The sequence below is a fragment of the Callithrix jacchus genome, chromosome 8, assembly GCF_049354715.1.
Source record: "Callithrix jacchus isolate 240 chromosome 8, calJac240_pri, whole genome shotgun sequence".
Classification (NCBI taxonomy): Eukaryota; Metazoa; Chordata; class Mammalia; order Primates; family Cebidae; genus Callithrix; species Callithrix jacchus.
The window spans coordinates 18,521,909-18,545,927 of NC_133509.1; the positions used below are offsets into that span (position 1 = coordinate 18,521,909).

A 24,019-nucleotide genomic window follows, 5' to 3' on the forward strand; every position below is an offset into this window, starting at 1 on the left:
TGTCAAATACCTTTACACTGTTCAGGGTCAGATTTCTACATAGGGCTCCTTTCCCCTAAGAGCAGCCTCTGTAAGTAAAAGTAGTATAATTCAGTCCTAGGAAAATGCTGTTTAAAATTTCCTATTACAAAAGAATTTCTCCCAAAGTCCTTTCTCAAACAGGCACAAAATATTCTAAGATCACCTTCAAATTGTAGTGGTTTAAATGATTCTGCATATGCAGAGAAAGAAACAAAATGCAAACACAGCTAGCAATGGAAAGCTAGAAATCAAGGTATAGAATGCCCTCCCACCCAGGGCGAGTGACTTGCCTTCAGAGACTGTGCCCTTCTCCCCGATCCAGTATTCAGGGCTTCATGCACCCAACTCTTTAACAAATAACAAGTGCCACAGTCACAGGTTTTAGGATGATAGCAAACAGCAAAACAGACCCAGGCTTTGCTTTCACAGAGCTAGTGGGCAAGGCACAAAGTTTAGTCAATCAAACTGGCTGCGTTAAGAAGGAATGGTATGGGGTGCTCTAGGATTGAGATGATCTGTGGCTTGGTTTTTACCAATATTCTCCTCCTCGTATTCACCTCAAATAATAATGCAGTGGGAGATACTCCATCCCAGCATAACTTGGGTATGATTTCTGTAGCCAAGTCATTCTTAGCATCTTGGGAGGTGAAGCGTTTGGAGAAACATGTTTTTGTTTCTACTGTTCCCTGTCTTCCTCATCTTTCTGTCATATTCCCACCTATCCTTTAACACATGCACCATTCAAATACTGCTTTTCCAGTGAAACATCAGCATCACTGTCAATATCCTGATGGCTTCCAGAAATACACATTCCGCTTCTCCCCTGAATTCCTGTGGCACCTTGTGCCTGCACTGTAGCACTTATATTGTGGAAGGAAAGTTCTTTATGTTGGCTTTCCTTACCAGTCGGCGAACACCTCAGAATAAGGTTTTGTAGCTGGGTTATGTTTTCAGTTCCAAACTCAATACTTTGCAAGTGATCAGTAAATGCTAAATGAATGAATGTACGAATGTATGAGTCAGAAATCACATGGGCCCAGATTCTTTCTTCTAGCTCGGAGTAACTTGTCATTGAAATAGCAATATATTGTCAATTCTTTTGGTCCTTGGTTACAATTTCCCATTGATTCCCATTTAATGGGGAAAGAGATAAATACGTTTTCCTGTTGGAACATTTATTTGTGAATCAACTACAACTTGTTAGGGAAAGAAGACAAGAAGTCAGTTGGTAAAGACCTTAAATGCCAAAGCTAATATTTTATCCTGGGAAACAGAATCTACCTCATCCTTCATAATATTATCTCTAGGCTAAGGAATGAGAAACCAGGTCTTGTAGGTCATGAGCAAGCCGGAACATGCAGGGAGTAAAAGAAGTGGGCTGGACCCAAGACAGTACCAAGGGCCTGAAGTTATGCTAACTGCCCAGAGAAGAAGCACCTCTTGACCTTGAAGATAAAAGCAAGACCATGAGTCAGAGTCAGGTGGCGGGAAGGAAGCTGGAACTAAGACAGGACTCAGGGTAAGCCGCAAGTCACACAAGAAAATGAAAACATACATCTTGGTGCAGGAAGCTCAAAACCCAGTGCTGTAGCAATAAGGAAAGCAATAGAGATCAGAGCAAAGAAATTGATCCAAAATTTAAGCAAGGGCTCAGTAATGATAATCATGACACAAGCTGATAAGTAGAGTTGAGGAAGATGCAGAATCAGAGAAACCTCATGGGAGACCAGACATCCACACATCACTGCTAGAGGCTTTCCAAGATGACGTGAGCTGAGAGCTTCCTGTCGTCTCTGTACTTAGGAGACATGCCATCCTCGCATTGCTCTTAGCCTCAGTTTTACTGTTGCTTGTTAATAGCGGGATTGTGATTTCTATCAGGAAAGGCTATCCTTAAGTTTCATAGACTGCCACAGCATTATCTAATCGTCTCCTCACCCTGTTTCAGGTAGGTTAGGAAAGTGTCTTTAAAACCCCTTTATATGTCAAAGGATGTGCATTTAGACTTTAGGAAGAACTCATAATAAGACTAACAGCTTAATAAAATGGGCAAAAGGCTTAAATTGACATTTTGCAAAAAAGATATATGAATGGCCAATAATTACATGAAGGTGGTCAACATCATCAGGAAAATGCGAATGAACACCTTCTTGTAAAACCACTAGTAACACTTAATTCTCAACACCTAGGTGAGGATGAGAGACTGAAATGCTCACACATTGCTGGTGGTCATGTAAAATGGCATGACCACTTTGGACAACTGACCCAGCAATTTCATTCCTAGGTATTTACTGGGGAGAAATCAAAAGAGAGACACAGAGGACTTGAACGTGATTATTATTAGCAGCTTTATTCATAATAGCTCAAAACTGGAAACAACCCAACGATCTATCAGTAGGTAAATAGATCAGTTGTAGCTTATGCATGCAATAGATATACTCAGCAACAAAAAGCAAACGATTAAACACCATGGATGAATCTCAGAAACATTGTATTGAACCAAAGAAGCCAAACACACAAGAATTGATCTGTAACATTCCATTTATATGCCGCTCTAGGAGAGGTGGGATTATGATGATAAAAACCAGAAAGTGACCTCAGTTTAGGGAAATTGACTTACTTGCTTTAGGGGAATTGACCTACTTGCTTAAATAAATGAGCCAGTGCTTGAACTCAGGCAAACAGAGGTCAGAGCTAGGGCCCCTTTGGCTACATCAGTCTCTCAGTTTAGAAGGAAAGTGAGGAAGAATGAGGCACAGCAGCCAGGGAGCAGAAGGAAGCCAGGTATCAGGAGAAAGGAAGGGCAGTAGTCACCAAGGTCACATTTCTGTCCTGGGCATGACGCTCATAATGGCACCTGTGATGGAAAGAGGCTGTTTCCATTGTGGCCACCTGCAGGAGTAATTAGGAGGGCTTGACAGATGTAGGAGAGATAAGCATCATCATCCAACTGGCCTGCCAGTAGAGGAGGTATTAAAGTTATTCTCTTCTTGGTATCTACCTTGGGATATTTATCACCAGTCTCACCTCTCCTAGAGCTGCATATAAATGGAATGTTAGAGATCAATTCTTGTGTGTTTAGCTGCTTTTGATCAACATAATGTTTCTGAGATTCATCTATGGTGTTGAATCAATAGTTTGTTTTTCGTTGCTGAGTAAATAATAAAGTTGTTTTATTCTTAAGATCCTTTAAAAACTCTTCATGATGTAATATGTATCCACTGCAGAAAGAAAATATACATATAAGAAGAAAAATTAAAATCTCCTATGATCTTATTGTCCCGTGATAATCTCTGATCTGTTATTGTTTTTCAGTAAATAAAACTTTAAACAAAAATGGGATCATACTATATGTGCTGTTTTATAATGTGCCTTTTAAACAACATATCAGTGAACATTTCTCTCTCTCAGAGGCTATTTCTGTTGGATACATCACATCCCATGGATGGATATATCCAAATTCGTTTAACCATACCTCTGCTGGTACATATTTAAGTTGTTTGCAGTTTTTAGTTACTACCTACTAACCTCCTACAAGAGAACATCTTGGACATAACACATTTGGTCATTTGTTCAGTATTTCCTCAAGGAAAGCTCTAAAAGTAGAAATTCTAGGTCAAAAGGTTTAGGTGGCCGGGCACGGTGGCTCACACCTGTAATCCAGCACTTTGGGAGGCCGAGGCGGGTGGATCATGAGGTCAAGAGATTGAGACCATCCTGGTCAACATGGTGAAACCTCTACTAAAAATACAAAAAATTAGCTGGGCATAGTGGCGCGTGCTTGTAATCCCAGTTACTCAGGAGGCTGAGGCAAGAGAATTGCCTGAACCCAGGAGGCGGAGGTTGCGGTGAGCCGAGATCGCGCCATTGCACTCCAGCATGGGTAACAAGAGCGAAACTCCATCTCAAAAAAAAAAAAAAAAAAGGTTTAGATATCCTTAAAGAATTTAATACGTATTGTCAATTTTTGTTTTTTAAATGGTTTTAGCAATTTACATTCTCACCAGCAATGAATGAATGTGTTATTCTGTGTCACCTTAACAGGTGGACTTTAACTCTGGTCCCTGTGCTAAGTGCTACCTCTTTTCATTGAAACCTAATCTGTCGGGATTAGAAATTAACCTTCGATGTTGTCTAGCTCCATCTCCCAAGCAATGCCTGAATTTCCTTTTCAATTCTGCTAGTTTGAAATGAAAATCATTGCTTTTTAAATGTTAATCTGAAAACATAATTGATGTTTGAATGTAGTAGAAAAATTGGAGGAGCCAGAGACAGTGATCAGGGGGTCAGAATACCTGGATTTCAGTGCTGGCTGTGCCCCTGTCTGTAGCTGTGTAATCACGAGCTGACTTATCCTGTCTGGGTCTCTGTGTCCCCATCTCTAAAACAAGGGGATTGAGGAGGGCCCAATCTCTCTACCTTGTCTGTAGTTATGACATTCTGTAAATCTTCGGCTATGTAGAGCATTCCTTTCGAGGGCTGGGCTTGTAAATTAAGAGTGGCAGGCCTTTGAAATGTAGCTTGTGTGGGAAAGGAAACACACCCAGCAGCTTTGCTGCCGGATCAGAATTCTACGTTCTTTGTGAATAAATTACATGTTGGCTCCCGGATTGTTCCAGGTTGCCTCGGGTTTTACAGAAGTGGCTTTTTCAGAAATGGTTCCCATTGCCGGAAAGTGGGTGTTAATTTGTGCCTTGGCTATTTTTCAGGGCACATTCTGGCAAAATCCTGGCATCTTTTTCAGAGGATCAGCAGATGTAATGACCTGAAGATTACTCCCCTTGCGAGAGAACACACGCTCTGTGTAAATACCCCAAATCAAGCCTGTAGTCAGAGCCCTAGGTTTTATAATGGAGCACTTACCCTGGGCCCGCCAAGGGTTTTTGATCAAGTGAAGACACTCTGGGGCATGTACCACAGGAAACGGGGAAGCTGAATGCTTAGTCATGGTTAGCATTTCTGAATGAATGGTTAGCATTTCTCCACTGAAATGGGATACAGGTGGTGTCCTGGAAGAGAAGACAAAGCTAAGGGAAATGAAGAGAGAATAAAATAGAATAACATTTGTATCTGGTGCTCCACAGTTTGCAGCCCACATTAACATACTTTATTTACTCTACATGATGTCCCTGGGCTATCATCATTGCCATTTTGTCCCAGTTCATCTACCCAGCAAATGCAGGAGCTGGACGGTTGGTGGTGAGTGGCCCAATCACATCTGCAACAACCTCAAGGCTTGACTTCAGACGCCATAGATCCCAGCTTCCTTGGCAGATGCTCATAGTCTCACACCTCCTTTCTCCTCTGTGCCAATTGAAAAATTACCCTCCTTTCTTACTCTTTGAGTCCATGGTGATAAATTCAAGTCATTTGCCAATCTTCAGTATAATGCAATTGGAAAACACTGTCTAGTATTTCTAAGACTCTAATTTTTTTAAATAATTTCAACTTTTAGTTATTTGCACACCCTCTTCATAATTTATGCCATATTGTGCACCACCTGTACTATTACTAACATGTGCTTTCAAACAAAGTATGATTTCCTTTTTTTCTTGCTCTAAGAACTATAGTAACTGAAATCATTAACTTGATATACTAGTTATAGTTTTCTATAACTGATGTAACCACACCAAACTACTTGGCATATAACTTAAAATTTTGTGTTCATTTTCTGTGCTATATGATAATATCTCACTTCTGCTCCCTTTGGGATACAGACTCTCCTCTGAGAAACTAATTTAAATGAAATAAAATTTTTTAATTCCGTTCCTTGGTTGAGTTAGCTGCATGCTAAGTGTCCAGTTGATACATGTAGCTTAGTGGCTACCATATTGGGCAGGGAGAACCTTCTATCATCACAGAAAGTTCTGTTGAATGAACTCTGCCTGAGGTTTGTCCAGGGTATTTAAAGCAGAAGACATTTGACTGCTTTCATTGGCCTAAGCTAAACTAACATATAAGATTCTCAAAAGAAGGATGAATGAATTTACAGACTGCTAGCAAAAATGTCATGTGATAGTTTCTTTCACTGACCACCGTCCAAGTAAGCAGCAAGGCAAGTTGAAGCATCTGGTGTGATAATGGGTCGCTTCAACCTGCTCTAAACCTGCTGTCTCTTCTTCCATCCCCACTGCTCCCTTCCCTCCTTCCCTGTCCATGTCTCTCTCTTCGGTGTGTGTCTGTTTTCTCTTTCACGCTGCTGCTTCCTCTTGCTTCATCTCTGTCTCTTAACCTCGCTTTCATTCTCGCCTCCAGTCCTTTATCTCCCTTCTACCTATTTGACCTTCCCAACCTTCTCAATCTCCCTCATTCAAAATCTTAGTATGTTTGGATTTGTTTTGTAAATTCTTCTTCAGTAACAATAATTTCAGGCCGAAAGACATTCTCATTTGTAACGTGAATAACATGACGTTCTCATTTGTAACGTGAATAATAATGCTCCCTAGCAGAATTCCACGCGATGCGCCGAGTCTCACTGGCGTCTCGGTCCTGTGTTAATGCACAGAAAACAACCGTTTCCTGCTCAGTCCCCTGCCTGTCTCTCACTGATGTAACCACACCAAACTACTTGCTTTCCTCCTCAGCCAAAGTCTCCTTTAAAGAATAAGCAAATTTTTTTTCTTTTATTTTTTAATTATACTTTAAGTTTTGGGGTACAGGTGCAGAACGTGCAGGTTTGTTGCCTAGGTATACACGTGCCATGGTGGTTAGCTGCACCCCATCAACCCGTCATCTACATTAGGTATTTCTTCTAACCCTCCCCTAGGTGCCCACTCCCCTTCAGGCCCTGGTGTGTGATGAACGAGAAATTTTGACCATGCTTCTGTTCAGGCCTATGGAAGAAGGCCCAAAGTGCAAGCACTGTGGCATTGGTAACCTTCCTTGAGCAGACGAAAAGCCAAGCATTGCCTTGAAGTCTTGTTGGCCCTTCTGTTCAATCACAACTCTCTCCAGAGCTGCAAGGATACTGGAGGTCCCCAGAGGGAGGGTAGTGCTGTGTAGACATATGTATGCTTCATCTGTTGGCCATGAATGTCAAGGACGAGAACTGACCAGACTGCCTTCTCCTTGTTTTAATTATCCACAGATTTGAGAAAGGAAAGGCCAAGTAGACCCAAGAGCTCTCAGAAGTGCAAGATGCTCTGGGGAACATGTATGCATTGCTCGGTTCCAGAAAATAGACCCTTCCTTAGGAATACAAAGTTGAAAGTTTCCCTGACTTCTTGCAGGGAAACCTGTTCACACGCCCCCATCTCCCCATCCCTTCTAAATGTATTCAATTCGGCTGTGGAAAACTTAATTCCTCTTGCTAATGTATACAAGAAGTTATGATACCTTGGAATCTTTCGTCTGTCAGCTTTAAACCATTAAATATGGGATCCACTGTTCTCAGGAACGTGATGTGATGATCTGCTCTGTTTCTCAGACAAAGGGAGGCATTTTTCCAAGAGCAGAAGTCCCTACCTGGGTGGGAATGATAGAGACATCCTCTGGCTGGGGTTTGTACTCCTCCAGACTCTGAAAAAGAGAAAGAGATCCAAGTTTAAGTGACTTTAATCTTAGTAAAGTTTTAAAGTTTATGTTATCCTCTGGGTAGTAATAACTATAATGATTTTTCGAGTGCTTGGAATTTGTGGAGCAATATGTTAGGTGCTGCCGTAAACACAATCTCATTAATCCTCCCAGCCCTGATAGGATGACTCTCCGCCTCCACTGTTTTCTAATTGGAGGGATTTGAGTCTCAGAGAGGCAAATAATTTGTCCAAGGCAACACAGCCAATAAATTGTCAGAGCTCAGATTGAAATCCAGGACAGAGCTTTGTGGTCTTTAGACCCATTGTTCTGTGTTGGTTTATTCAGCAAATGTTTGTGCATGGTTACTGTGACCAGGCACTTTTGCTCAGGGATTCTACAATGAACTATAAAGGCAAGACTCCCAATCTTATGGAGCATATACACCAGAAAGACAGAAAAACAGGAAGTTAAAAATAATATGGCATTTTTTTAACAATAAGATAGCATGATTATTTCAGATGTCGGTAAGGCCGTAAGAACAGTAGATGGAGGAAAGTAATAGGGAATGTGGGCTGCTTTATGTTGGGGTCTCTTAGAAGGATTTTCTGGGATGACTTTTGAACTCAGACCTGAGTGATATGAAGGATCCAGAATCCAGTGTTGGGCACAGTGGAAACAGCAAGTGCAGAGGCCCTGGGGTGAGTGAGTGCCATGTCTTTCAGGAACAGCAAGATGGCCAGTTTCACTGTGTAGCCAGTGGCGGTGAGTGACAATATAAGGTCAGAGATGTAGACAGGCTTTGGATTTTGTTCCAAGGTAATAGGACACCATAGAAAGGTTTAAAGCAGAAGCGGTATGTTATCTGAATTAAGTTTTTTCTTTTTCTTTTTTTTAAGACGAAATCTCACTCTGTCACCCAGGCTGGAGTGCAGTGGCATGATCTCAGCTCACTGCAGTCTCTGCGTCCCTGGTTGAGGCAATTCTCTAGCCTCAACCTCCCAGGTAGCTGGGATTATGGGCGCACATTGCCATGCCCAGCTACTTTTTGTATTTTTAGTAGAGACGGGGTTTCACCATGTTGGCCAGGTTGGTCTCAAACTACTGGCCTCAAGTGATTCAACTGCCTTGGCCTCCCAAAGTGCTGGGATGACAGGCATGAACCACCATGCCTGGCCTGAATTAAGTGTTAACGATAACTCTGGTATCTGTTTGTGGAATAGAGTGTACAGTAGCAAGACAGGGAGTGGAGAAAATGGTTAGAAGAACATGAACTTCAGAAGCTGGAAGTTTCGAAGGAGGAGGATAGTGCTTTGGAAAGAGCAAGGGGGGAGAATTGGTGAGAAAAGACTATCCTACCTCCAGGCCCTGGGTGTGAGGAGTGATCCTCTGAGGCCAGCCAGGTCCAGGGAGTGGGCAGAAAGGAAGTAAACATTCAGAAAAGATGATGTAGCTCCGGCAAATCATAGGATGGCAAGTTTTTATTGAACATGTATTGTCTGTCTAGCGGGATTCTAAGTGCTTTTCCTGCAACGACTTGTTTAGTCCTGTTGGTAATCCTAAACTGTAGATACTGTTAATAGCTCCATATCACATAGGAAACTGACACAGTTAAGAAACATGCAGCGAGTAAGCAATATGGCCTGGTTGGCATTACTAATTTCAGAAGTCAGAGTGGAAAGTGGAGGGGTTGTCAGGGAGGGTTGGAGCGTGCTCTCACTAAGGGAGGGGTCGACCGGTCTAGAGATGAGACCCGGATGGCAAACATGACCTGGGAGGTTGTGTTGGAGGTAAAGCTTGCTCCGTGTTGCCATTTGCCCTGAATGACACTAGAGGAGGTTTCCCCATCAGTTCAGACCGGAAGTCTGGAGTCTAGGAGTGACTGCTCTTTCTTAAAGCTTCCTGTGGGGTGGGCCCCAGGGCCTCCTCCTTGGAATCGCTTTCTTAGGCAGCTTGTGGGGCAAGAAGAGTTTTATCTAAACAAGAGAGTGTCTGGACTCCTTTTATCCCACTGCCCTTGAGTTGGAGAATGTTCATATTTACACATTTCCGGTATGTTTTACTGAGATTTTCATTTGGAGAAATGATAGAGAACATTCATTAGGCACTTACAATGTGTTAGGTTCTATGCTGAGCACTTGACGTACGGTATTCCCTCAGTAAACACAACAGTCTTATGACACAGCTACTATTCTTGCTCCCCTTTTTCTGATGGATTAACTGAACTCTAAACAGGTTACATCATTTGGCCAAAGTGCTATATAGTAGGTGGTGGACCTGAGATTTAAACCTTATAACCTGATACCAGAGATTATATCCTCACTCTGCTGTAAGTGAGGAAGATAGGTTTGCTAAGTTGGGAGCAGTGCTGCCCAAGAAGTCTCTGTAAATCCCAAAAGAATGGGAGATGGTAGCAACACAAAGTTTGAAGAGGAACCTTGAGAGCGAATGGCTAACGTCTTCCTTCCATGACCATACTGATTTTGAAATGTTGGTGGATCAACTACCAACATCAGTGATGCACCTGAAGATAATGGACTCGGGAGAAGACAAGGGTGAGAAAGGGAAATTGTTGTGAATAGAAAAAGGAAATTATTGGTTTACTTAACTTGTCTTCCACTACTTTACCTAAAAGTAACAGCACACAAATACTCTCTCCCCCTTTGAATTGCAAAGTGAACACCTAACAAAACTGCCTACTTCCCCACTCTCCCTGCAGACAAGGAAAATGATGGGATTATAGATAATTTTTTGGTAAGAGATTTTAGTTTTCCATTATTTTAAAAGATAAATATACAGCTTATTTTTTTAAAGAAATTGTTTAAATAAATAAGATTCTTTAGGCATCATATTAAATTGAATTCATTTCATCACTTTAAAAAATGGATTTTCTTTGACACTGACCTACTCCTGTCCAAAAGCATGGGTGGATGATCGGGTCTCAGTTTTCTAGGCTCCGGGATCCTGGCAGAGTTACTTTTTAATTACTTCTCTGTGTTTCTCCAACTTGAAAATACTTAGACTTCCAAGACAACCGAACCACTATGGAAGAGCCATGAATTTCCCTGCCAAATGGCCATGAGTAAGAAGATGACCTCTCAGGTTGCTCTCAGTTCCTCATTTGTGTTCTAAAAGAATTCATTAACCTGTAGATCAATTTGGGGTTTTGTTTGTTTGTTTGTTTGTTTGTTTTGTTGACTCACCTGGTGGATCAGATTTTGCTGTCACTAAAAGTTCCTTTAAGATCCTTGAAGAAAAAGTTATGAATAATAGGCATGTGTTTACTCATTTTACAAATGTATGTCACGTGCCTACTGTGTTCCAGACTCCAGATGCCAAAATGAATAAGCTGGGATCCTTCTTCTAAAGGCCTCATTGCTTCAAGAAATTATTATTTTTTTTTAATTTTTTATTGGATTTTAGGTTTTGGGTACATGAGCAGAGCATGCAAGACAGTTGCATAGGAACACACATGGCAGTGTGCTTTTCTTTTCATCTCCCCTTCACCCACATTTGGCATTTCTCCCCAGGCTATCCCTCCCCACCTCCCCCTCCCACTGGCCCTCCCCTTTTCCCCCCAGTAGACCCCAGTGTTTAGTACTCCCCTTTCTGTGTCCATGTGTTCTCATTTTTCATCACCCGCCTATGAGTGAGAATATGCGGTGTTTCATTTTCTGTTCTTGTGTCAGTTTGCTGAGGATGACGTTCTCCAGATTCATCCATGTCCCTCTTTGCGGATTCAACGAGAGCTCCAATCCTGGGTTGTTCTCACAGAGCTATCTTGAGTCCTCCCCCGCTTCAAGAAATTATTATAAAAATTGGTGAGGGACAAATACAGTCACCTGTATGGTGAGCCAGTCTGCGTCCCTTTGTGTAAAACACTCCTTGAAAGTTAAAGCCCTAACATACTCATAAAAAACATTCATCATCAGCTCACTGTTACCGTTTTTCACCCTTTTACACCTGATGTGAACCTGGGCTTTGCACCTCATGGAGGCATATACCTGCTCTTTAAGATGAAGTGATATTACCCAGAGAGACCACCTAGCTGGAAAGTAGCAGAGCCTGGCCTTGAACTTTTAATTCCTACTTCAGGGTACTTTCTTCTGTCTAGAATAAAATCCTGCATGTTTTCTGTGTACTTTATTTACCTTTCCAAGTGTTACTACTATTATTAATATTACTATCACAACCAACTTATTTAGATTAGCCTACATGTTTTACTGTAGTGACATGGTAGAGGCAAACTCAAAGCTGTCCTTTGAGCTGTCTCCCCAGTCCAGGACATGCACAGTTGTGGACAGATCATAGAAGACAGCTTCTATGTGAAGGTATGGGGTTAGGAGTGGGGAAGAGGGAAGTCCAGGATAATAAGAGGAACACGCAAGTGCTGATGGAGTGTTTGGAAAGTGAAAAGTATTGCTCATCGATTGAAAGAGATGTATTCAGAATTTCATACTTAAGTGTGACCAATTCTGAATGTCGTGGTTGTCACCTAATATGTGCTCAGTAAACACATGTTGACTGAATAAATAAATGTGGGGTGAAGAAATACAAAGCAAGGAAAGCAAGCCAACCCAGAATCTTCCTTGACTTTCTGTGAACCTCCTGGAATAGGTGATTTAACACCTCTGTGTCTCTAGGTAGAACTGAGAGGTGTCAGTGGCAGAGTTTATGGATATCTACCTTTAGATATTTAGAAAAGGAGTAGGTTTTGTATACCTGGAAGATGAAAGGGAGGATTTAGTAAGTTCAAAAGAGAAAGACTTTGGGACCAGCAACTTAATGAGACTCCAGCCTGAACCACAGAAAAGGGGCAGCCAAGCCTGTCTAGATGCCTCCCTTGCACCACATCAATGCACATGTGCCCACCACACTGGGGGTCACGCTTGGTTATCTGGCACGTTATGGAAACAAAAGAGTCAACCCTTTGGGGTAAGTCAGTGTTAGCTCATGTTGCTTCATTTTTGGAGCTGAGTAAAAAAGATGTGATGACTGCAGTAGCTTCTGTAATCAAGTACCACAAACTCAGTGGCTTGAAACAACAGAAATCAATTCTCACAGTTCTGGAAACTTTACATCAGAAATCAAGGCCAGCAGGTTTGTGCTCCCTTCTGAGGCTCCAAGGGATACTCATTCCTGGTCTCTTCCGGTTTCTGTGGACTCCAGGCTGGTCTCTTCCGGTTTCTGTGGACTCCAGGCTGGTCTCTTCCGGTTTCTGTGGACTCCAGGCTGGTCTCTTCTGGTTTCTGTGGACTCCAGGCATTCCTTGGCCCCTGGCTGCATCCCTCCAGTCTCTGCCTCCATCATCACATGGACTTTTCTTCTCTCTGTGTTTATCTTCTGTGTTTCTCTCATAAGGACACAAGCTATTGGATGTAAGGCCCACCTGGACAGTCCAGGATGACCTCATCATCAGATCCTTAATCACATCTGCAAAGACCCTTTTTCCAAATGAGGCCAGGTTCTGGGGATTGGGACATGGTCGTATCTTTTGGGAGACCACCCTTCAACCTACTGCAATGATGCGGATGTATTAGGAAGATGGTTGATGGGGGTAGTAGGATAGCAAGGGTTGGGTGCAGACACTGGGCTCACTGGCTGCTCTGGCCTTAGTCCAGGACTGGAAAAATGAGGAACTGGATGGGAATAAAGAGGAGGAAATGGAAGCAGGAGATATTTCACGAAAGAATTTGCCAGAACTTGGTGATAAATTTTCATGTGGTCATCAAGAGAAGGAGAAAATCCTAATTTGACACCAAGGCATATTTCTCCAAAATACAGAATGCTGGATCTTGGTATACCAGTAGCTATTATATGAGGGGAAAATTGTTCTATACACAAAGACATTTGGGGAACCTTGGATTAAACAGTATTGAACAGGTATCTATCCTGCAGGATGTTTGTAAGCTTTTAACATCCCTGTGTATATCATAACTATCTAAAGAAGGTTTCTGGGGGATAGCCTTTCCCACACTTACTTGACCGTGGACCTGTTTTATCTAGATTATCTCAAAGAACAAGTGGTCCCCACACTTCTGAAAAAGACTGCTCGATGGTGCCCACCCTCTGAGAAAAGATCATATAAGTGATGGTCAGAAAGATGGGGTGGAGAAAACTGAAATCGAACAGTCTGTTGAGGGCCAGGGTTGTCTCCAAGACGCCTGCCATCCTTAAAGATAGCCACAGGGATTGACACCAGGAACTGGCAGTTGGCAGAAGCCATTTGCAGATTTGCACAGTGACACTCTGACTTTAATAGTCTGTGCAACTGTCCCATGGTTTGCTTTCTTATTTCTCTGGAACCTTCTTGACAGCAGAAGCTGTTCCTTTAGAGCAGTTGTAGCAAGTACATTTCACCCAGTGTGGCAACTCTGCTGCGTTGGATGGCTGACTCTATGCTGCCTTGAGAAGGACGCTAAGCTGCAGGAGCTGAGCAGGGAAGAGTGTTGTAAATGACTTGCAATGTCTGCCGTGAGCATAGGAGGAGTAGGTGGATGAGCCCCTTCTTGCTTTATACTTTAAAGAACCTCCTTGCCCATGCTCCCTCCCTCCCTCCTCCATGCCTCAAAAAGGGCCAACCAAGATCAGCAGTTATGCACCTTGGATGCAGTCATCGGGACTCTTCAATCCTGAACTCTCCCTACCTCACCTACAAAGAAAATGGTGATATTAATGACAGAAACATAGACATCAATTTTGCAATGAAGAATAAAAATAGCTAATATTTACTGAGTGCTCATTATGCATCAGGCCCCATGCTAAGTGTTTTACATGTAATGTCTCAATTCTTGTGACAGCCTCAAGGGATAGGTACTATCAGTCATCTAATTGTATAGATGAGGAACATGCGGCACATAGAGATTAAATTACTAGCCCAAATTATTCCAAACTTACCGACTAGTATGTGGTACAAGCAGAATTTAACTTTAAGCTTCCTAATGTTAAAACTGACACTCATAACCACCAAACTGCGGATTTAATAGATGTTTTGGATTTGAAACATTGGTAAGACTTGCAAGTGGAAATATGCAGGATGCAGTGGAAGGTACAGAACTGGACAAGGTCAGGCCTGAGCACAGAGCCAGCAAGTGGGGGTGGTTAAAAGGTGCCCACAGATACATTTATTCAAACTATGAGCTGAGAGTCAGTTATACAGATTTACAATGTACAGAGAAATCTGCGCAAATGTTTTATGTATTAGGGAGATGTCTTCCCAAGTAATGAGTTAGAAATAACTGACTTCTGTTATCATAGTCCATGGACAGAACATTCCAACTGTGAGGAAACAGGACACAGATGAAGAAGTCGACGTCCTAAATCATGCTGAAAAGTCCGAATCTGTTGGGATTTTTGGAGATGCATTCTTTGCATCTCATCTCAATGGTCTCACAAATGCAACAGAAAATCATGGTCCTTGGTGAGAGCTAGTGAGAACTTTGCCTTAGCATCCCTAGCTACAGACTCGCCACCTTTCTCATTCCCTGTAGAACGTGAACCACTCAAGGACAGGAAGTGGGTCTCACTCATTCAGGAGCTTCTAACACCTGACACACGCAGTCACAGTAAACAGTAAGTGAATTAGTAGAACCAAGGAAATAAGAACCAACCCTATTCAGTTACATTCTGCCCCTGGATATATTATCAAATTCACTGACCCATCACTATTTCGTTGTAAATGGCTGAATGTTCCCCCTGTAGGCTGGGAACACCACCGCAATAAATTACTGCCTACTTGAACCAAGTTTCATTTTGTTCTGATTCATTGCCTGTTTCAAGGACCTTCTAAAATCTCAGTTTATGGACTTTACTTCCTGGTGGTTCCCAGAGAGAAATGAACCTGGATTCCAGAGAATGCAAGTTTCTTCAAACTTGCAGCCAGCTTCCAGGCTCCCTGCAAAGGTCTCTTAAGCCTCTAAGTATTTCCTCTCTTAAATCACACATCACTGGCACCGGCTGAATATTTTCAAGTTACTTCTTTCTTGTTAGGAGACAGTCGCTTAGAGGTCCACCGAATGGACAGAAATGCAGTCGTTTTGGCAGTTTCATTGTGCTCTCTTTAGGCTTAGTTTAGGGATTCTTTAAGTTGTGTTTGGTTTTTTTGTTCCTGAAATAAACTATTTTAGGAATAGTTGGACTGGACATATTTCAGGAACAGTTGCTGCAGTGAAAATATGATGTTGACTCTCTCAGCATGTTTATGGGTGGGATGAACTGAATATGTGAAATAGAGCTTCATCTCTCACTTGGGCAAATGCCGAGTCTTTGATTTTGCACTTTTCCAATTAGGTGATGACGATCCCTAGAGCTGGTGTGGTAGCTTATTGCGTAGCAGTGCCGCACAGGTATTCTGCAAAATTTTGATCTGTATGTAAAATTTGTTTTTGCGTCAACCTAGAACACAGGCTCTTTCAGTGTCTATTGGAGAGTATGCTGAACTGAGCAAGTGGCACGTGGCACAGAATGAGGCGGGATTTACAGTGCCACAGCTACAAGGCACCATGTCATGGCAAGTTAGTATGTATGAAAAATGACTAGCCATAGTCTGAATGTTCCCCAAATTCATGTTGAAACTTAATCCCCAGTGCAGGTGTATTAAGACATGGGTCCTTTAGGAGGTGCTTAGGTCATGAAGACTTCTCCCTCATAAATGGGCTTAATGCCCTTATAAAATAGCCTTCACACAGGGTTCGGCCTTTTGCCCTTCTGCCTTTCACCATGTAAGGACACAGCAACAAGATGCCACCTTGAAAGTGAAGACAGGGCCCTCACCAGACACCAGACCTGCTGGTGCCTTAATCTTGAACTTCCAGCCTCCAGAACTGTGAGAAACCAATTTCTACTATTTATATATTACCCATTCTCAAGTATTTTGACGTAACAGAAAAAAATTGACTAAGGCAGCCGTTTATTGAAATACACAATCTCTTCCTCTGATGAATATAAAAAGACATGGTCAGGGCAATAAACAATTCTCAGATGGAAGGCAGCAGAAGTGAAAAATGTGACAACAGCAGGGAGTTCTGGTAACTTCCCAACACTTTCTTTTTCATAACGGATTTACCATTAACGCCTTCAAATGTATAGCCAAAAACTTGAGCATCTGAAAGTGCAAAATTGTTGCAAACCCCTGATCTATTCCCGACATCATCAGATAGGTTCTGACACACACACCCCACCACTTTAGTTAATGTTTATGATTCCTCTTTTGGATTTTCTTTTAATTTTGCTGCTTTTCTTCGTTGATGTTGCTCAGATTTTATTGATTTTTTTTCCACATGTTTATCCTTTTTTTTTTTTGACAGGCTCTCACTTTGTTGCCCAGGCTGGAGTGCAGTGGCACAATCACGGCTCACCACAGCTTTAACCTCCCCGTTTCAAGTAATCCTCCCACCTCAGCCTCCTGAGTAGCTGGGACTACAGGTGCACACCACCACGCCCAGCTAGTTTTTGTATTTTTTGTAAAGACTGGGTCTTGCCATGTTGGCCAGGCTGGTAGTCTCTGACTCCTGGGCTCAAGTGATCCTCCTATCTCAGGCTTCCAAAGTGCTGGGATTACAGTTGTGAGCCACCTCACCCAGGCAATTTAAACTCTTAATATCTTGTCTGATATATCCTAGGTATAAGCCTAAGAAAATAGCCTTAGGACTAAACAGTGCCTTGGACGCTCTTGCACTCAGGCAAATACCCAACTTTCCAGAGTGTTTATTATTGAAAACCACAAAAGTTGAAAATGGGAGACAGCTAACTTGGAAACTCTCTCTCCCTCTCTCCTTCATCTCTGCCATTGCCAGAGTCAGTGATAAGAATGAGAGCTAAGTGCTCTTGCCTGTGTATCATATTTTTACAATGGATGGGGTCCTCGACCCTGAGAGTCAGGGCCCTTCAGAACGTCTGGAGCAACCACCGAGGACTTTGTCAGCAACTTCTCATTCCAGGCAACAACCCACACAGTGGCACCCAGCAGCCCTCGGCTCCAGGGGAAACAGGATGGGGAAGTACATGGACTCGAGTAGCACCCAAACTGAAGTCTAACTCTTAAGACTACTGCAACCTTTAGTAGAGTTGTCCACTTCTGTGAGCTTAGTCTTCTCATCTGGAAAATGGAAATAAAATTTCTCCCCCCATGGTTATTAAAATTAAAGAAGATAATGTCTGTCAAGCATCCATATAGAGTAGGCACTCTGTAAGTGTTCTTTTCTTTGCCTCTTTGCATTCCATAATGTAAGTACAAACTCCCTCACTGGGCTGCCTTTTGTAACTGACACTGGACTATCTGAACATCAACTGGTAAAGATGATGAGACTTCCTTTTTTCACAGATTCATCAGATTTCTTGACTGGCCTTAAAGGAAGCAGGAGCAGAAGGGAAATCTTGATATGCGGCAGGTGTGTAGGCTTCATGGCTGGTAAGGAGTAAGTCTGGGCTTCCCATGATCCGTTTCTTACCAGTTCACATCACACTTTCATATAATTTAGGTAACAGTGATGAACTCACTTCTTTGGAAGCTCCTGACTATTATGGCAAAGATTCTTTAGTTGTTTGCCAAGCCTGAGTCTCTTTTTTCTTGGGTCTGTAGCTAGGCCATATTTCCCAGCCTTCTTTGCAGTTGGATGTACCCAGTGGAAGATGGACCAGTCCTGGTGATCCTCCACTTTTTCCCCTCTCCATCTGCCAGGTGGATATGAGTTTCCAGTGCAACCTTGGAAACCATGTATTGAGGGGCATAGAGCCTCTGGCAGCCTGGGTCCCTAAGTGGTTGTGTGGAGCTGTGTCCTCCCTGCCCACCAACTGAGTTTTATACTATCAAGAAATAAGCTCTTTGTGTTTGCCATCAAGGTTCATCTGTTATAGCAGCTAGCTTTGCCTTAGTGAATAAACTTGATGAAACAGGAGGTGAATGTTTTCAGCTTTCCCTTTTTATGATAGCACTCGACATTCTTCTGAACATGTTCTCTCTTGTTACTGTGGGAAAACAAATTTCATAATTACTTATCTATTCAAAATGTGCTGTGTGTATTGATCATAAGAAATATGGAATAAGGTTCTCTGTCAGCAGGAAGTCTATTTGACTTTTTACCTAACAGTCTCAGTTGAAAGCTGAGGTTAGTGATTAACTGCACTTACTGTGTTTTCAATCAGATTAAACACTCCTGGTGCCAGGTGCTAGGTTGAGAAGGGGAAGCTTAGTAAAGACAGGAGAAATAAAGGTGATTTTTTTTGTGAGTAGTTAGAAACCCAGAAATTAGACAATCACCAAAGATTTCTCTAAAGTATCCTGTATACTTTTATGTTTTCTTGAACAAAGTGTACTGAAAATAATTGTACCTTTTCCAGTCTCCAGCTTTATCAACTGTAAAATAAAGGAAACTTAATCTATAGATTGGAGAATTAAATGGGGATCATAGCTACCTCCCAGCCTAATGCCTGACATAATAAATATCAAAACTCTACTCTTTCTTAATGACGTGGTTTGTTGGGATTTGCTTGGGAATTATGCTTATGAACATGAATTATCACCCTCGGAGACTTGCAAATTATCTGTGGCTGCTTATCCCCACACAGAACGGTGCTAGGTGGCAGTGCTGCTGTTAATGGTAACTACAGTTTTTACTGATTTCTTCTTGCCACTTTTTGCTGGTAGTTGCAGCCTTTATACTATCTTCTTCTAATCCTTTTTATTGGGGGAAGAAAATGAAATACCCCTGGTAGAAATTATTATTAGAAAATGAACAAGTTCTGTGCACAAGCTGGAAGACACACCAGTGGAGAAGACCACCAGCCGAATGGTGGTTACAGCAGCTCGGGGGCTGGTGCACTCAGTGCCAAGATTGAGGCTGGTTTCCAGCAAGCTGAGGTTAACAGCAGTCAGAATGCCCAATTCAGTGTGGTGTCGCTACACTTCTTGCCAGCTCAGCTCCTGTGGCTGGGAGTAAGGGGAGAGGAAGGACATAAAGATCAGAGATTAAAGTTACATCCAGGGTCAGATGTAACTTCAGTGATGCTTCATCTAGGAGGCCAAGCAATGGTTTTGGGGCTGTGAGTGTGCGGGAGGTGCGATGCTTTGAACTTGTGTACACGTGAAAATGGGCAGAAGTGGATGAATTCAAGACACATTTCAAAAACGCAGTCAGCAAGACTCTTCTGCTGCATTGTGGTTAGGAGCCTCGGCTGTGGAGACAGATGTCCTGGGTTTTGAATCCATGCTTTGCTACAGACTTGTTTATGTGATCATGAAAAAGTCACTTAACTTTTTCCAAGCCTTGACTCACCCATCCACTTGGTATATTATTTAAATGAGATAATACATTTATGGTCTCTTAATACACTTCCTAGTAGCACTCATTAAATGTTATTCTTTTCTTTCGTTAAAATGCAAGAAGAGGTAACACTTCAATCCAGTTATCACTTAATTAGCTCTTTGTTCTGGGTTAGTTTCTCCGATATTTTCCAGCTGCCAAGGAAGAGATGCAAAAACTGGGCAGAAGACTCCTGAATGCTGGGTAGAGGGAGACCAGGGCTGCCTTAGAACCCCTTGTGAACTTAAAAACCATCAGTATGTCCCCTCTTCATGTTCCTCATCTCCAACTCACTCATAACCCCAGCCTTAAGCTTTTATTGCAAGGTCAGTGTTTCCAGGTTTTTCCAGTACTTTCTCCAAGGCCTCAGAAATTTATGTAAGTCCTGAAGCCTAAAATACAGGTCCAGGCCATGCTGAGGAGTAAGTAAGGTTATACTGTTGGGTTGATCTGCCATGTTTTGCAGAGGTGTTCACGGGAACCTTTGGTGCTTATTCTATAGCATTGGCCTTAAGGGAGTGAGGCTGGAAGAGAGACATGACTCAGGAGAGTAGCAGCCATCAGCAATGCCAACACTAAACTCTTAGCACTGACTGAAACTCCAAAGGGTGGAATTACTTAACGTAGGATTTATCTTGCCACATATTTGTTAAACTTTTTCACCCGAGTGTTTAGTGCTGGCTGTTTATAATATAGGTGTTCGACAAAGCTCTTAACTTATGCAAAGCCATTTTCTTTCTTTTTCAGAAAGTAATAATCATCTCTGTTCTATTCAAAGCAGGAAATTAACTATATTTAAGTAAAATTAAGATTAGAGAAGGAGTGTATTGAAGACCCTTGGAAGGAAACCAATGAGTTGGTTGGCTCTCTGTCAGTTTCCCACTGGTAATATTTTCTCAGCTCCACTGGCGGGAGTTGTAAAGTTTTCCATTTAGACATAGAATGAACACCTTTGGTCATGGAAAGAAAACCAATCCTTCTGAGATACTTGCCACGTGTGTGCCTTCTGAGATATGAGATGTATTTGCTGAGCATTTTAGTCTTCTGTGGGTTTCTGGGATCAGGTGCCTGCAGTTTGATGAAAGAACCTCTAGATGGAGCTTTTGCCTCTTTTGGCTGAGCTGGGTTGCCAATGAGGCAAATCCCTGGTAATCTGAGCAGGATCAAAATAACCTTCATTACTCCTCCTTATTATGTTAATATTGTGTGTTTGTGGTGTGAATGCTAGAAAATATTGATTAGCAAATAGGAGAAAGTAAAAATTACCGCGCAGAGAGAACCAGCATTACCATGGTGGAGAATAGCCTTCTGATCACTTTTTCTGTGTGTAATGAAAATGGTTTCATCCTTAGAATCCTCCTTTGTAACCTTTTTTCACTTAGCAAATTGTCACATCCATACAGCAAACACCATTCAGTGTCGCTAAATATTACAATACGTCAGTTTTATAATTAAATAGTATTCTAAAACATACAAGACGTATTTAACTCAGACTTTGTAATTAAACATTTACATTAAGATTTTTCACCTTTATGAACCAAATGAAGATGAGAACTCTTTTTTAGACAAATGTTGGCTCATGTCCATGATTCTTAGATATGGAACTGGTGTTAGTTCAAAATGTATGCATTATGAAGCCTGCTGATAATGCCTGCTTAGAGCAGGTCTCCCACCTGACTAGTAGGAGAAAATTTAACCACAAGGGTCCTTAAAGGTGGAAGAGCAAGGCAGATGAGGGAAGGTTGTGAGAACTCAACCTGCCATTGCTGGCTTTGAAGATGAAGGGAAGACCTACTGGTCAGGTGGGAGACCTGCTCTAAGCAGGCAATATCACCAGGCTTCGTAATGCATACATTTTGAACTAAAATAACCCCAGCATCATTAGAGGTTATTAGAAATCCAAAGTTTGAGGCCCATCCCAGATCTACTGATTTACTATCATGTTAAGATGCGAGGTGATGAGATCGTGCCACTGCACTCCAGTTTGGCGAGAGAGCAAGACTCCATCTCAAAAAAAAAAAAAAAAAAAAAAGCAGCAAGGTGATTTGTGTACACTCTCAGAGATAGGGTCTCAGTCTCTTGCCCAGGCTGGAATACATCAGCACCATCCCAGCTCACCACAGCCTCCTGAATACTGGGAGCTACAGTGCATACAACACCCTTGGCTAACTTTTCGATTTTTTTGTAGAGACAATCTCGCTACGTAGCTGTTCTCAAACTCCTGGGCTCAAGGGATCCTTCAACCTCAGGCTCCCAAATTGCTGGAATTATAGTCACGAGCCACAGCGCCCAGCCAAAGCCCAACTGTTAAAGCACCTGTATCCATTTGCAATCTCAACCCTGTGTCAGACTACCTGTTTCCCTAGACTCTTGCCAGTAATGGGCATTTATCCTTCATAAAAATTATTTTCCAGGTTAATGTAGCAAAGTGTTACTTGCTTTTGTGTATCTTTGGTTACTATTAATGTTAAATTGTTTTCATATCATACTCTCAGTTGCATTTGTATATCTTCATTTGCAAACTGCCTATTCATAGTCACTCCCATATTTATCATTTCACTGTTTGTCCAAATGAAAATAATTATTGTTTTCTCACTATATTTATTTTTCTGCTTACAGAAAACAAGTAGAAAATAAAATTTTTAAAAAGAATGAGATACATTTTATATTTGCTCAAAATAAAATTAAGAGTGATATTTTATGGCCTATATTTTAAAAACAGCTTATTAAGATATAATTTGTGGCCAGATATGGTGGCTCATGCCTGTAATCCCAACACTTTGGGAGGCGAAGGCAAGCGGATCACTTGAGGTCAGGAGTTCGAGACCAGCCTGGCCAACGTGGCGAAACCTCATCTCTACTAAAAATACAAAAATTAGTCAGGTGTGGTGGTGGGTGAATGGAATCCCAGCTGCTCAGGAGGCTGAGACACGAGCATCACTTGAACTAAGGAGGCAGGGGTTGCAGTGAGCCAAGATTATGCCCTGCACTCCAGCCTGGGTGACAGAGCAAGACTCTAACTCAAAAAAAAAAAAAAAAAAAAAAGATACAATTTATACACCCTCCAATTCACTGATTTTTTTCTTTAGCATATTCACATCATTGTATAACTATCACCATAATATAACTTTAGAACATTTTCATCACTCCCAAAAGTAATCCCATTAGCAGTCACTCCCCATTTCCACTCACTGTCCTCAGGCCTATGAAACAATTAATCTACTTTCTGTCTCTGTAAGTTTGCCTATTTCAGACATTTCATTTAATGGAATCGTTCAACAAATGGTCTTTCAAGACTAGCTTTCTTCACTTAAGATATCTTTTTGGCCATCCGCGATGGCTCATGCCTGTAATCCAAGCACTTTGGGAGGCCAAGGTGGGCAGATCACCTGAGGTCAGGAGTTTGGGACCAGCCTGTCCAACATGGCAAAACCTCGTCTCTACTAAAAATTAGCCAGGCGTGGTGGCAGGTGCCTGTAATCCCAGCTACTCCGGAGGCTGAAGCCAGAGAATCCCTTGAACCTGAGAGGCAGAGGGTGCGGTGAGCCGAGATTGTACCATTGCACTCCAGCTGGGCAACAAGAGCAGAACTCTGTCTCAAAAAAAAAAAAAAATTTTTTTTTATTTTTCAAGGATCATCCATTTTGTAGCATGTATCAATACTTCATTTCTTTGTATCACCAAACTATATTCTGTAATGGGGATATGCATCATTTTATATACATTCATTAGGTGATGGACATTTGAGTTATGTCTACTTTTTGGGCTATTATGAATAATGTGGACATACGTCGTTATTTCTCTTGGGTATATATGTAAAACTGGACTTACTGGGTTATGTGGTAATTCTACATTTAACTCTTTGATACAGCTGCAAAATTTTCCAAGTCAGCTGCCCCGTTTTACGTGGCCACCAGTAGCATATAAGAATTTCAGCTTGTTGGCCGGGCATGGTGGCTCACCCCTATAATTCCCGCACTTTGGGAGGCCGAGGCGGGTGAATCATGAGGTCAAGAGATTGAGACCATCCTGGTCAACAGGGTGAAACCTCATCTCTACTAAAAATACAAAAATTAGCTGGGCATGGTGGTGCACGCCTGTAGTCCCAGTTACTCAGGAGGCTGAGGCAGAATTGCTTGAACCCAGAAGGCGGAGGTTGCGGTGAGCTGAGATCGCACCATTGCACT

The 24,019-nt window shown here is 42.0% G+C and overlaps 1 protein-coding gene and 2 long non-coding RNA genes across 6 annotated transcripts in view; 1 reads left to right on the forward strand and 2 right to left on the reverse strand.

Annotated features, from left to right (window-relative positions):
- Positions 1 to 24,019, forward strand: part of THSD4 (thrombospondin type 1 domain containing 4) — a 672,648-nt gene that overhangs the window by 392,083 nt on the left and 256,546 nt on the right. The window lies entirely within an intron of this gene.
- The window catches only part of LOC103795564 (uncharacterized), a 35,186-nt gene continuing 13,512 nt past the window's right edge, over positions 2,346 to 24,019 (reverse strand). For 2 of the 4 annotated variants that reach the window (XR_008474203.2, XR_008474204.2), the window contains 3 exons: positions 7,357 to 7,539; positions 4,885 to 5,030; positions 2,346 to 3,242 (listed from right to left, as the gene is read on the reverse strand). This is a non-coding gene — a long non-coding RNA (uncharacterized LOC103795564). Of the gene's footprint in view, positions 3,243 to 4,884; positions 5,049 to 7,356; positions 7,540 to 24,019 lie in introns of all 4 variants that reach the window. The other 2 variants (XR_013520787.1, XR_013520786.1) reach the window with 2 other exon arrangements.
- LOC144577291 (uncharacterized) lies at positions 16,425 to 21,397 on the reverse strand. The gene is made up of 2 exons (XR_013520788.1): positions 19,297 to 21,397; positions 16,425 to 18,498 (listed from the first exon to the last, which is right to left on the reverse strand). It is a non-coding gene; the product is annotated as an uncharacterized LOC144577291 (long non-coding RNA).